Source organism: Globicephala melas, chromosome 7 (assembly GCF_963455315.2).
Source record: "Globicephala melas chromosome 7, mGloMel1.2, whole genome shotgun sequence".
In the NCBI taxonomy this organism is placed as follows: Eukaryota; Metazoa; Chordata; class Mammalia; order Artiodactyla; family Delphinidae; genus Globicephala; species Globicephala melas.
In genome coordinates, this window is record NC_083320.1 from 85,892,625 (window position 1) to 85,907,439 (window position 14,815).

At 40.0% G+C, this 14,815-nt stretch overlaps 1 long non-coding RNA gene across 1 annotated transcript in view; it reads right to left on the reverse strand.

The window, feature by feature from the left end:
• Nucleotides 1-8,764: 8,764 nt before the first annotated feature.
• LOC132597573 (uncharacterized) overlaps nt 8,765-14,815 on the reverse strand; it is a 12,903-nt gene continuing 6,852 nt past the window's right edge. The window contains exon 3 of the long non-coding RNA XR_009564475.1: nt 8,765-8,936. This is a non-coding gene — a long non-coding RNA (uncharacterized lncRNA). The remainder of the gene's footprint in view (nt 8,937-14,815) is intronic.

Consider the following 14,815-nt stretch of genomic DNA (forward strand, 5'->3'; position numbering starts at 1 on the left):
CAAACCACTTCAAGGCCTAGCAATAAGGTAAGTACTATACATATGTTATCTTATTGAATTCCTTCATTAATCCCTTACTTTCTTATACTAATCACAAAGGAACCATTATCCTCATTTTACAGATGAGGCAATAGGTTTAGAGGGATTAAGCAGATGGTCCAAGGTCCCATAACCTGGAAGTGGCTGAGCCAGAATTTGGAAATGGTCTGACTCCCAAGGTTTTAGCCACTCTGCTGTGCCAAGGTCTCTCCTGGCCTTGCTGTACCCTGGCGCTCCCTCTGCCGATCCTCATTCTATCCAGTACCCCATGTGTTGCCCTCACCACCACCGTTATCAGGTTATGCTGCTTATTAAGTTCCTGAGAACACGCAGGTTACTTAGATCTTCCTTTCCCTTTGTCCTTCTTCTTCTCCACATCTCTAGGTTCTACCTGTTCCTGGTCAGTTACGAGCTAGAAGGATCCAGGCCACCTCCCTTATCCCTGAGCAAACAGAGGCTCAGAGAGAAGAGGCACTGGCCCAGGTTTGCACGGTGGATTGGGGGCAGATTTAGGACTAACACGCAGGCCTTTGGACTCTTAGTCTAGTGCTCTCACTGCCCTGGGCCTCTTCTGAGAGGCTGCTGCTTCAATGGGCTATTGGCATAGCCACTCTGTGTGTACCTACACCCTTCTCTTCCACTTTGGGATCCCACAATTTCATGAGTGATTCCTCTTTCCATTAGCTCCTTCTTTCTGTTCACAGATGTTTTTATTTTCCGTCACCCAGAGATACAAACAGAAAACTTTCTCTGGACCTTACTATCTTCTGTCTTCTCTCTCTCTCTCTTTACTCACTCATTAATTGATGCCTTGCAATTTGCCTTTCATACCAGCTACCATATATCCTGGTTGAAGCTATTATTCCTCAAGACACTCTTATGCATTCTCTTTGCCAGATTTCATTCTCTGAAACCCAAAGTGTCTTCATAGCGTGGACACTGGAAGCCCCCGCAGGTTTGAACTTGCCCTAGATTCCAGAAATCATTCTAACCTTCGGCAGAAATTTCAGGATCTCCAGACCAATGCTCTGACCCCAAGCAACCGGTCTCCTTAAACCCATGGACTGTCTTGGCCCCAGTGTGATGGAAGTAAGCCAAACAGATGATATCTAGCATTCTTTGGTAAAGGCTGATGGCCATTCATTAAATTTTGGGGTTCAGCATGGATCCATCTTTTGATTTTGCCTTTTGGGTCATGTTTGAACATTAAGTCATAATCCTCCTTCATCCACATGGTTATCTTCAGAAGATGGAAAATAACAGCTATTGATAATGCAGAAAAGAAAAAAGCTAGGTTTTAGGTGATGACACATTCAGTATAGCCGAGAGTATAAAGTAGCTACTAAGAAGCTAGCAAGATCTTAGTCTGTATCGATTTTTAAAAATATCTATTTTGGGGCTTCCCTGGTGGCGCAGTGGTTGGGAGTCCGCCTGCTGATGCAGGGGACACGGGTTCGTGCCCCGGTCCGGGAAGATCCCACATGCCGCGGAGCGGCTGGGCCCGTGAGCCATGGCCGCTGAGCCTGCGCGTCCGGAGCCTGTATTCCGCAGCGGGAATTCCGCAAAAGTGAGAGACCCGCGTACCACAAAAAAAAAAAAAAAAAAAAAAAAAAAAAAATATATATATATATATATATATATATTTGTGTGTGTGTGTGTGTGTGTGTGTGTGTGTGTGAAATTACAATCTCCTATTTCTCAGTATTGCTTGGACTATACTAGGGTCTGGGTGCCACATTTGTAGAAGAGCACTGGCAGAAAGGATTGTGTGTATAAAAGAATGGCTGGGATGGTGAAAATTGTAGAAATTATCTTGTAAGTTAAATCAGAAAAGGGACCAGGATAACTTAACCTTTAGAAGAGAAGATTAATTAAAGAAATGACTACCATCTTTACATATATGTAGGACTATCATGAAGAACAGGTAGTATGTGTGTTTCTTTAACAGTAGAAGTATAAATAAATAGAACTATTTGAGAATCAATATTATAAAAGAACTTTATAGCAAGACCTCTCCCACAGTGGATAGTAAGATTGAGTCTGATTGATGATTTCCTAGAGGAGAGGGAAGTTGTACTAGCTGTCCACAAACAACTTTTTAAATTTTAAGATTCTAAAAGGGGAAAAAAAACCTCTTGTGAAGTCATTGGAATAACTTTACATTAAAACAAGAGACACAGTAGATGTGACTTCGCCAGTCCAAGGCTAGCACAAAATCAAGGTATGGACAAAGGTAGAGGTCATAGCAATGGAGAGACTCCCTCTTCCAAAAATAATCGTGAGTTGTGAGAGAAATAGCAACAGAATGCATATTTGGGTAATCTTTCCAAAATGATCCTTTGCTTGAGACATTGAGAGCACCATGGTCACTATGAAAGAACACGTGGCCATGAAAGATCTTTGAACTGGGATGCCTGGGTGAGAGGATAGTCATGAAGCAAAGTATAATTTACCTGGGAAGGTGGTGAAAAGGCATGTGCTCTGTGGCCATGGAAGAAAGTCATGTTCATGCTGAGGATGGTCTTCCCTGAAGACCAGTTCTGAACCCAGCAGACCCAGCCTCATACCCTGCACAATGCATTCAAGTTCACCTGATGGACTTGATGTTTACATTCCCTTCTCTTACCACGTCTCCGCTGCTTTTCTCCCCATCTGCATTCTATTTTCCTTACACAGTGCTCTGGCTAAACTCGTGGGTGCCAAGCTTCCTCAATGAGCTGTCTGTCTCCCGGCTCTCCATTTGTCTTCAGGTTGTCAATTGCAATTTTGATCATAGTTGAGTTTTATTTCACACAGCTGTCCTCCCAGTGGCAAACTGGTCTTTGGTGATTCTCTACTCCACCCGCCCACCCCCTCCTTAGTTTTCAGTCTAACATCTTAGCTGCTACATTCGCTCACCACCTGTTTTGGCTCCAGATCACAATCAAAGTTGTTTTGTCCCAGACAGACATGGACGGCCTGGTTGCAACTTTACTAGCATCAATGGAAAGAAAAAAATTACCTGTAATCTTCTCATAAGTCATAGAAAAAGTATAAAAAGCATGAGCAAGTGTAATTTATCACCCTGAGCAAAGGGGCATGTAATTACTTGCAAGGCTGCTTTTAGTTTAAAGCATCATTTTCTATTTCTATCCTTAAACATTTGTAGAAGTTTTGGAGAATTAAGCATATTTGTGCCCGGTGCTGGTGTTCCTTCTGCAAAATCATGTACACATCATTTCAATGACGTTGTAACTGTCTCCAGTTTAGCCAGAGGGGCCTACTAGAGCTTCTATTCCAGATCCTCTTGGCTAGTATCTTGGCACTGAAGTTTTTGTTGCCTACTAAACTATAGTGCAGGATGAAGTGTACTAACAAATAGTGTTTACATAAATTAAACCCCCAAATAACTTTTACAAAATTAGATATTAATTCTCTTTGGTGCTATCGCTATTGGTGGCATATACTGTGGTTATCACATTACATCCATTCGTGTGTTTAAGGGAAACACGAAATAAATTTAATTTTTGATATTTTTAGATTTAATTTGTCCCTGAATTTCAAAACTTGTCTTTATCTCTCCATCTATAAGGCCTTTATCCTTTCATTAGCCTGAACATTTTTCTTTTTTAAAAGTTTGGGTATTTCTGAGATTGAACCCTGGAAGCTATGGAGGGTGCTTTTCTCATCAAGGCATTTGGATTTCGTGAAAACCTCTGTTTGAAGTAGGTCAGGCTCTTACTTGAGAGTGTTTCTCAGCTTAGCTATTCTGAGTGTGACCCAACATGGCCACTGACCCTGACCGTACTCACGATCTATCAGGTCTAGCAACCACCCCCATCGGAATGCATCTCCTAGAAATAATTTAGGAGAAAGAAATGTATTGGTTCCTTCTTGGCCAATGGTCTCTGTTACTGGTTGTATCAGTGGACGAACTTATGCACAAAACAGCCTAAGGCTATTTCCCATGCAGGGAACTGTGAACAGGACAATTTCAGCTAGAATTGGGCATGGCAGGCAAATTAACCAACATATTCTGCGTAGATTTTAGTTATCTGAATGAATGTGTGGTTGTATTGTTCTGTTTTCTCCAAAAGTCACTCCTTTTGGATCTGGAGAGTAATCTTATATCAAATAGATATAAATAATGAACCTGCTTTGATATAAATAAATTCGAGACCTCAAAAGCTGTTGTTTCCCTGTCCCATCTTTTTCATACCTTTTGAATTTATCTTTCTCCCAGTTTATATGGAGGATGGATTGAATGAACCATTAGCTAGATTTTGCATACTAGCCCAAATAGTCCAAACAGCATTCTCTTTCTAAGCTTGCTGTATGACTCACTCAATTTCTAGACTCAGGAATCTAAGTAGCAAGAGATCAGTTCCTGCTGGGCTCTTGGTGCAGTTGGAATAAAAGTGAATGAAGACGGTGATAATGTCAACTAAGTTGTTAAACATGCAATATTCTTAAATAAACGTATTTTGTTAAGCACTTACTACATGTAAGGTTGTGTTCTAGACCCTCTGGTATCAGGGAGTTCTACATTATGATTCCTGCTATCACTGGTGACTCAGAGCACAGTGGATCTAGAGCACAGGAATTATCCTCTAGAATGGTTAGTTGGCATTAGATTCCCTTTGGAAAGATCTACTGCAGTGAAGGTCTGGGTCACTGTTCTGCAGGCTTGAATTTTACTGAAGGTCTTGGAACAGTCCTACCCGCTTCAAATGACACAGTGCCCTGTTCAGAGCTGCTTTGGAACAGACCTCCTGAGATGGCAGTGGGCTTCTGGATTTCTGGCAAACTACGGGCATCTGCTTTCTATGTTGGTGCTATATTGCTTAATATGTCCCTCTTGGGCAAATGCACGGTAATTGAAAACAACAATGACAAGATTGGGACATCAGTGTCCTAACTAAGAGTTGGGGAGGGTCTTACATTTACTTCCTCGAGATGTATTCTTATTCCACACATGTAAAATAAAGTAGATAAAGCTCTAAAGTAGATTTCAAGCGCTTTAAGATTCAGAGATTTCTATATTGTTTGCATTTTATTTTCTGAATTCCTTCATTCAAAATCCTGAACAAAATTACCTTTGTTATATAATCATACAATTGTAGTCTTTTCTTGAAAGCATGCTAAGTTCATGTCTATCATGGAAAATGTAGAAATCTGGATTCTCTCTTTGCCTCTTATTAAAGGCTACAGGAGCCTAGTAAGATACTCATAATATTTTAACAGGAGAATATGGTACCGTTTATGGCTTAACTACATTTAGGCGATGTCATGGCTCCACGTGACAACATGAGTTAAGATGAAATACAGTCATTAAAAAAATAAATTCCAGGGCTTCCCTGGTGGCGCAGTGGATGAGAGTCCGCCTGCCGATGCAGGGGACACAGGTTCGGGCCCCGGTCTGGGAAGATCCCACATGCCGCGGAGCGGCTGGGCCCGTGAGCCATGGCCGCTGAGCCTGTGCGTCCGGAGCCTGTGCTCCGCGGCGGGAGAGGCCACAACAGTGAGAGACCCGCGTACTGCAAAAAAATAAAAAATAAAAATAAATAAATAAATTCCATCAAGTCACGGGTAACTTGTGATCTCTAGCTTTGGAGCGTTAAGCCTTGTAGATACACCAGGGCCTATGTGAAGTCTGTTATGAATAATAAGAATAAACTCCACCTCCTTAGGTGGGTCATTCCCAACACCAGTCAACAACACACTCTTTAGTAAAAGAGAAAGAGAGACCTAGCACATTCTAATGATTTGAGTAATTGCTTGGAAACTTGATAATGCATTAACATTCATTTGCTGAAAAGTGAGCCAGTGATGGTTAAGTGATTTCATCTTAAGATGGGTGTGTGCCTACTGGTATGTATCTGTGTCTGTTGAGCCCCTTGGTTAGAGCGCTATGCCAATGAAGCTCGATCAGGGGCTTTTCCCCAGGTGGCCTGTCGACCTCTCTCTTTCAAGGGTCACATTTTCATCCCTGACCCCGGACTGCTCTTGCACACATGTTTACTACTGGCCAATAAGGAGATGAGATTCGAGATCACACATTGCTTACATCTATCACCATCCTGGAGAAAACAACTTGCAGCACACAATCCATGTGGGTGGTTCTATAGCATCACCTCACCAGCCACGTTTCTGTGCTTGTGCAAATGGACATGTCTAAATATAAAGACACATGCACTAGAGACAGTTACTAATCATGGCTTTGATGTAGATTCATCTGGAGAAAGACCATTATGAAACAGTGAGTTGTTTATATCAAAGATTAGTTTAAACATGGCTGTAGATTTATTATTTTAAAGTCGTTGGATGAGGGGATTGGATTAGATAAACTTTAAAGTCCTTCCAGCTCCCTACAGTCTCCAAGTGCATTGATTAACATACATAATGTAAAACAATGTAGTTTTGTAAAGCAAAATTGGCAGGAAGAGAATATTCTCTCAAGAAAAACTACTTTCTGTGAGTCTTCCCTTCAAGCTACCAAAAAAAGGTGATCAAGTAGAGCTCAAAAATAATTTCTGGGCTTACACTTAAAATTCTTTTATCTGGAACAGATTATTTCATTCCACAATTAGAAATGAGATCCAAAATGCAAATATTACTGAGAGAGATAGCACATTGCCTCATATTCACGCTATGGTGTTAACAACTGCTATAAGAGCCATTTTACAGAATAAGTTTGAGAGGGGGAAGCATACCTTATTCAAATATATGAAGATAATTTTACAAATCATATCCTATTTTTTTCCAGTCCTAATTCTGCCAACCCTTCTGGGTATGTAACAGTTTTAAAGACAGGGCTTCAAAATTTGAAGAGGGGGGAAAAAGTGGAAACAGCTTAAATGAGAATATAACTCTTAGACTTTCACCAAATACATTTTTATAGTTTTCCAGTTTGTTATATTTTCTTGAGAAAGGGTGAAAATTTTTGGAATTAAATGTACAATAAAATACCAAATATATACTGGTTCTTTAAAGATTTGTAACTCGATTTTCCTAAACTATCTTAGTTTAGATCAAGTCTCTCACATTTGAATTGGTGAGACATGCTATTTACTGTCCTATTGACCAGAAGGAAATCAGTTCAATCAATATTTGGAGATCTATTCCATTTGGAGTTCTGTTTAGCCATGTCAGAATGTTATTTGGAGAGTAATAAAACACAATTAAGTAGGAGAAAAATAAATTTGTAAATGAACTAAATTTCGAGGCTCCAGGATTTCTGTTTCCCATTGTCTCTGTACAGGGATCAAGAGAATCAGGGCTCCACATGTGGTCTAGGGATGCAGGTTGGATATATGAGTTCTGTGTTCTTGATGTAAGAGTTATAAAAGGGTTCCAAAGAGACACGATTACATTTTGTTCTGGAGGCCCTCTTCCAGGGACGGGATAGGGATGGCTGCTCCATCCTGGTGGGACCATGCAGATGCAGACCTCACCTGGGACAGCTGGTTGGACACAGGAAACTCCTGAAGTCATTTAAATAGGAATCACAATCAGAGAATAAGTCTAGATGTTCTGCAAAGAACATTTTCCTCTGCTCCAGCTTAAAAGGATTAGTTATCTGTCCATGTTGCCCACGAGATGTCAGGTCACTTGAACAGTAATGAGAACAAATGCCCCTCACCTGGCTCCACGGCACCTCCCGTTACTGTTATATGGGGGCAAGTTGAGTCCCTTTTGTCTGTGAAGCTGAGACTGGCCAAAGCTAGCAGTCTCCCTCTCAGTGTCCTCTACTGGTGCCCTCACCCAGTGCCAGTGTTTCTGGTCCCCCATCCCATCCCTTGACCTTGGCACTAGATGCCTGCCAGACCCCCCTCGGGCAAGAGCCGCGGTTACTCCTGGCCCATTTAAGGCCTTTTGGGTTGTAGAAACTCCTCATTGAGAAAATTCTGTTAATCTTTTGAATGTTGGGTGACCAGACCTTTGAAAAATTGGTGTTCTTTTCCCCTCTAACTGTAAACTGGAAACTTCACTCATGTGGGTATGGTGTATTAGAAGACCAGGCTTTTGTTCTTCTTAACTTCCCATATAATCAAAAGAACCTAATGATTTCAAGTTGCCTGTAACATTTTGTGTGTTTCTGAGTAGAAACTGAATTCCCAAGCAAGAACGTGAACAATAATGAAATTCAGGCAAAGAGGCTCTATTTTCCTGTTGTTAGAAGAGTCTCTTATGGTGAACTCCTGGGTTCTACTCCCTGTGGTTTAAGACAACATAAAATTTAGCACTTATCAACTGCATTTTAACATGCACATTATTTCAAAGACCCTGAAGAAATGTAGTGACTGAATTGAGTTTGACTGGTAATACAACTTATAGATTTATATAACACCTGCATTCTCCCATGTTACAAACTATACAGCACAGTCTATAGATTACAATTTAATTCTGTAGATGATATCATAAGACAATGAATATCTCATAATTCCACATGAGAATTTAGGTACAGTAAGCAGAACATAATTTTTCCAGTTGGAATATGGCCAGAAGCTGGGAATTAAATACTCTTAGTGTTATGAAAAGTTCCATGGGATGTTTAATGACTAGAAATAACCAGAAGCTTAGAGTTATGATATCCCAAAATAGTACCCCTAGCAGGATTAGTCCACTTGGGTCATGCTGGGGCACAGTTTAGGCAATACTCAAAAAAACCCCTTTATTGAATCATAAACATAATTTCTAGCAGCTCTGGGTTGGAGATTTGTATTCAAGAACTACTTACCAACTTTTAGCAGCTTCCTTGGATGTAGCATCCCACTGGCACTCAATGAATGTACCATAATAAAGAAAATGTCAGGTAGGCTTGAATGATAATGATGGTAGTGTAGTAGGACAAGGACCAAAGCTGACTTTTCAAGCAGGTGACTGAGATGGCTCCAGATGTGATGTGATTGCAAAGACTATGGAAAGACACAAAATACTACATTGGTTTGGGTTGCTGGTGCCTGCAATTTCACAAACGCAATTTTATTCTTTTAAATTAATGCTCAACCCCTATTTCAAAGCAAATATACTTGAAAAAGTTAATACACAAGACTTAGTTATCATTTAAATCATAGTGTGACATGAGTTTTCACATCCTATTCTAAGGAGTTTTGCTAGAACTGAAGAGTAAAGGATCTTTAAGAATAAAGATATTGGATGAGTGAAACACCAAGGGAGGAAAAGTTTTCAGAAAAGAGAGTACAGGGTCAAAGAAGATAAATTCTTCCAGCCTCATTGTTATGGGCTGAATTGTATCCCGTCTCCCCACACCACTACCCCCAAATTCATATGTAGAACCTGTAACCCTGATTATTTCAGAATGTGACTGGATTTGGAGACAGAGACTTTAAAGAGGTAATTAAATAAAAATGGGATTGTTAGGGCAGGCCTGCATCCAATCCACCTGGCATCCTTATAGGAGGAGGAAATTTGGAAACACAGAGAGACCAAGGGTGAGCTTGCGCAGAGAAAAGACAGTGCGAGGGCACAGCAAGTAGGCGGCCATCTGCAAGCCAAGGAGGGAGGCCTCCGAAGAAACCAACCCTGCCGTCACCTTGATCTCGGACTTCTAGTTCCCAGAGTTGTGTGAAAATAAATTTCTGTTGTTTAAGCCACCCCGTCTGTGGCATATCCTTATGGCAGCCCTAGCAACATAAAACACTCACCCCTTTTCAGTAGGAAGACATCACCATTGTTAGTTAAATCTCTCAGCTTCTTTGAAGTTGAGGCTTTTATTGGGAGTGGCTCTAATCTTTCTTGGATCTTTCTAGCTCCAGGGAAAAACCCTGGGGATCAGGTTTATCTCCTCAGGTTGATTTTGTAAGACATGGTTTAAATTCAAAATGTTATCTGGACATTCATAATATGCTGGAGTGAAGAGAGGTAAGGCTAAGCCTGGATCTGACCAGGCTATTATCGAGATGGAGTCAGAGCAGTCATTGTTTGCTGGTAGCCATGGATGGCTGGCCAACCTTCTACATTAAAAATGAGATGCCTGTATTTTCACTACTTAAAAACCATGGGCAATTCGCCACAATAGTTCTCTGTTGGGCACTTCTGATGTATTAAATGAATTTTGGTGGGAGGATTTCAAAATAGGCTTTGGGGGCTATAATAACTTTGGCATCAGTGAGCAATGAAGGGCCTCCTGCATTAATATTATTTAATGTAAATGTAAAGTAACTGCAGTTACAGCAAGTCAGAGTATTCATGTTTAAAACCAGTATTAATTGTTAATAATAAAACTGCAGCCTTTTAAAAATGGAACTATTGATGTTCTGCTTATAGAACCTGGGAGTCTGGAGGGCAAGGATAACTTATACTTGCCAAATCGCTGAGAGAAAATTCCAACTATGTGGAAATGTAAATATTCAGTATTAGAAAGGATAATTAGGGATAGGCTAAATATTTACCCAGTTCCCTTCTTTTTAAATCACAAATAAGACTTCTCTTGTTGGCTTAAGTTTCTGATAGAAGACTGGTTACAAAAAATGGGGGGTGTGGAGAGTGTCTTTATTTTCTTAACCAAAATCTATCTTACAACTCATATGAAATCTAGTCCCCTTCCATTATTGACCTTGAAATTTATTTCACAATTATTTCTTTTTACTAAGACACTGTGAATGAAATTTAGTATGTGTTGCATCAAAAATACCAAAGATATAATGTTGAATATGAACAGAAAACATAATTTTAGCAGCAAATTAAGTGGCAGTTAAATAGAATGTAAACAAATTATTTAGAGAATATTTGCAGAAGGTTAGAAGTGCGCAGACATTCAAATGTTCAAGGATTCCTAATTGCCACCATTTAGAAGAAGCTTGCAAAAGATTGCGCAAATAAATAACTGTATTGTGGGAGAATTGTCATAGAGCTTCATGTAATGCTTTTTCTTCCAGTAGTTATTTTATTTCCTCTTTATTCTTCCCTTGATTATTTTCTTATGAGGATAGTTTCAAAAGAAATACTATTTCTGAGAAGGAATTTTGTAAATAAAAAAAGATTCTATTCATCATGGTCCAGGCAGGAAAACAAAAAACATTCTAGGTGTTTCAAACAGAGGCAATTTAACACAGGGAGTTGGTTGCATAGATGATGGAAGTGTTGGCAAGGGGGTGGTGAGATGATTTAGAAATCAGAAATAGTAGGAAGTTACTACTACCCCTAGATGGGAAGGGCACAAAGAGGAGGCACTGTTTCCACAGCTTAGAGATGAGGACCACGGTTGGGGAGCTAGAACCCAGGTGGGGACTTTCCTACTGGAGCTGTGAGCACTGAGGTAAGAGTTTCTCTAATGGAGTAGAATCACAGAGAAGATAGAATCATTGCAAAGGGTGGAAATAAGAGCAGAAGAAAATACTCTGACTCCTCTTTTTTCTTCTCCCAGGATTCTGCCAGTGCCTCCCCTAGGCCAAAGTTATCAAAGTCCAGTTGGCAGAGGAGACCAAGAAATGTCGTTGGCAGAGATACAAAGCAGAGCAAGGGAAGGGTAGATAATGGAATTACTTTTGTTAGTTTCTCTTTATTTAGTTTCATCTGGTTCCCTCATGGCCATGGTACCATACAATGAAAATCACTTTGGGACTTTATGACAATTATAGATTTTTTTTTTTTTTGCTGTGAGATATTTAATGAAATAAGTAAAGTCCTTCTGGGCCTCAGAATTTGTAATTCGCTGAACCACTAATGTGGTAGTTGAGATGTGGAAAGAAGAGTCTGAGGAAACCAAAATGGTACCTGTTACTGACATTTGAGTTTCAGACCCAGACTCAATATTCTTCGGAATATCAGCTCCCAACTTCTTACATGACATTTCAACTTTAGCAGCTTTGTACTAATGAACTCCTTTATTTCTGCCTGTCTCATTAGGACATTCCATGCTTTCCAGAAACGCAAGTGAAGTTTAACAGAGATAAAGCCATTCCACAGGCACTGCTATGATCAAGAAGCTACAATCAATCTTGTTTTCTTCAAGCATGTCATAAAAAGACCCTTTTCCTTCTGATTAGCATTCTTGAACACAGTACAAGCTGGTGACTTGCTTGAAGTCATTCACTGTAGGGATACAGCACCTACTGCATGTGATAAAATGACATGAGGCATATGAACTGCTCATTACAATCTAATTAGTTTGGGCTTTTCATTTTATTTTATGTCCTGAATTGAACCTGATTCAATATGATTCTGAGCTGGAGTTCATCATGTCTTCTCCCTGGCAGTTCAAGTTCATGGTGTTTGCTTGACAGATTCCGTGGTTATAGAAATGGTTCCTCTTTTCTTTTTTTTTAGGTTAGAAAGAAGACCATTAGCATAAAACAACTGAAGCCTTTGCTATTATATTTTCTTCTGTGAGAGATTTGGATTTGACCAAGCACACATCACAGTTGTTGAAGTATTTCAAGAAGGTTTGGCCATAATAATAAACTGACTTAAGTGATCCATGGGTTCACTTCTTTGTAATCGATGGAGCAATAGTCCTAGCCCTTGGGTTGCACTCCAAAGAATGACTAAACAAAAAAGAAAAACCTGGGTTAGTTTTGCTAACAAACTCAATGATATAGGAGGCTTCTTGACAGCAAGAAGCCTTCCATTTTTGGGTTGTTTCTAACCCAAACATTTTTCTGTGTCTCAGACTAGTAAAGGCTATGTAGGTAGACTAAGCATGCATTGATTTATCTGATTTCAGTATTTTAAGGGTTATAAGGAAAGGATGACTGGCATTTTTCTGGAAGACATACACACTGTCCTCTCTGTCTTTATTTTTGGTACAAGGAAGATTCAGATATCTGCTTTTTTAATTTCTTCATAGGACAGTCATGGTATCCATCAGATTCAGTAATTCATTTTTTATTTTTAAATTTGAGAAATCATTTAATATGGTAATATTAATACAAAATACTCATAAGCATATTTTCTTTCTACTCACTTGAGATTTAAAAATTTGTTGTGTCATCCAGAAAGCAAATATTGTGTTTTGTGTTCACCTTATAAAACACCTTAGGGCTTTGCCAAAAGAGTGCCCTTTGGTTCTGTGCCCTGTGACTGCCCTGTAGATGATGTCTTCTGGAACTTGATTAAAAAAATCATTTTGGATAAAGTAGATTTCCTCCACATTACCAAGTTCAACCTGCAACTAATAATAGAAAGAAATAATCATACATACCCCATAGCTTTGTTGATATGATATAGTTAGATGATAGCAGTAAAATGCCTAGAATTGTACCTTTCACAAAATATATGTTTGCCCTATTAGTTCCCTTCCCACCTCCCTGCTTTGGAGCAATATAATTTAATCAGATTACTACCCTAAACAACATCATGGAATTCCATGTGGTTTTGTTGATCTAATTCCTAGATCACTTATGCTCTGCCCCAAAACATTTCTTTCATGACACAGGGGTTTAATTTGATTCAATTTTTATTTCATAACTTATGACCATCATTTATGTTACCAGTGAACTGAGGTTTACCGTTGATTGGGTATTTTGAGTATACTGCATAAAACTTTTTTTCCCCTTCCAAAGCCCATAAAGATGGTAACATTTTAATAATATTCCCTGAGCTCCTCGGTAAACAAACTAAACTAGGTGAATATCTGTTTTGGTTATTTAGGTTTTGTATCCTAACTGGTGGTTCTTTATTTCTGCAATGATTTGTTGAAAGTTGGTGGTTAGATAGTATGTATCCTTTAATTCAGCTATTGTTAGCCCTTTTTTTTTTTTTTTTTTTTTTTTTTTTTTGCGGTACGCAGGCCTCTCACTGCTGTGCCCTCTCCCGTTGCGGAGCACAGGCTCCGGACGCGCAGGCTCAGCGGCCATGGCTCATGGGCCCAGCCGCTCCGCGGCATGTGGGATCTTCCCGGACCAGGGCACGAACCTGTGTCCCCTGCATCGGCAGGCGGACTCTCAACCACTGCGCCACCAGGGAAGCCCTATTGTTAGCACTTTTGTATGCCACAGAGAGGTTCTGAAATTTTCAGTAGGCCATGGACTTTTAATAGGAACTCTTAATTGTTCTCTCAGTACTCTAAACCCATCATGACATCCGAGTTACACACATTTCTTATGTATAGCCTTCAGCTCAACATTGAAGTAAGGCATCAGGCGTTTGTCCCACGCTTCACACAAGAAGAGGAAGTGAGAATATTTTTTTTACTTACATTGTCAAGGATTCTTAAGGGATTGGTCTTGGTTAATTAGCAATTAGTAAAATGAGTAGGAAGCTCCTGATAAAATATTGCTAGGGAAATTGGGAAACAGAAGGTTACCCCAGCCACTAACCCAATCTTTAGGGAAGAGGAAGAGGTAGGAAGAGAGGGATTCAAGGAGCCAGGGGTGTCCAGAGCGTGTCTGCTGCTGGAGCTGCCTGTGTCCTCCAGCACATTATCCCAGCCATTCTCCCTCTGCCCCGAAGCACAGTTCTGAGGCCCCTGAGACTGGAATAAACTCAGAAATTACGACTTGATTAAAGACTACTGAGATGTTCATATTGGAAATGGAAAATGATATTATGAAAATTGATGTGCTCTTTTTTGTTTATAAAGACAGTGGGATTAACTCACCATCAACTGCATTTGAGCTGATGGCAGGTTTGGGCTGAACTGTCTACACTCTGGTGGAAGGCGTGAGTTCACTGGGCAGTTACGTATAAGGGGTGCTGCCCATGCAGTGAAACAGAGCGGAGCCATCTGGCTGACACGGTCTCGGAGCTGGTGACCCTGGTAACCTGAGTTGAATGAGCATGACCAACACCATGTATTAATTAACACGGGTCTTCATCCATGTATTAAGGGATA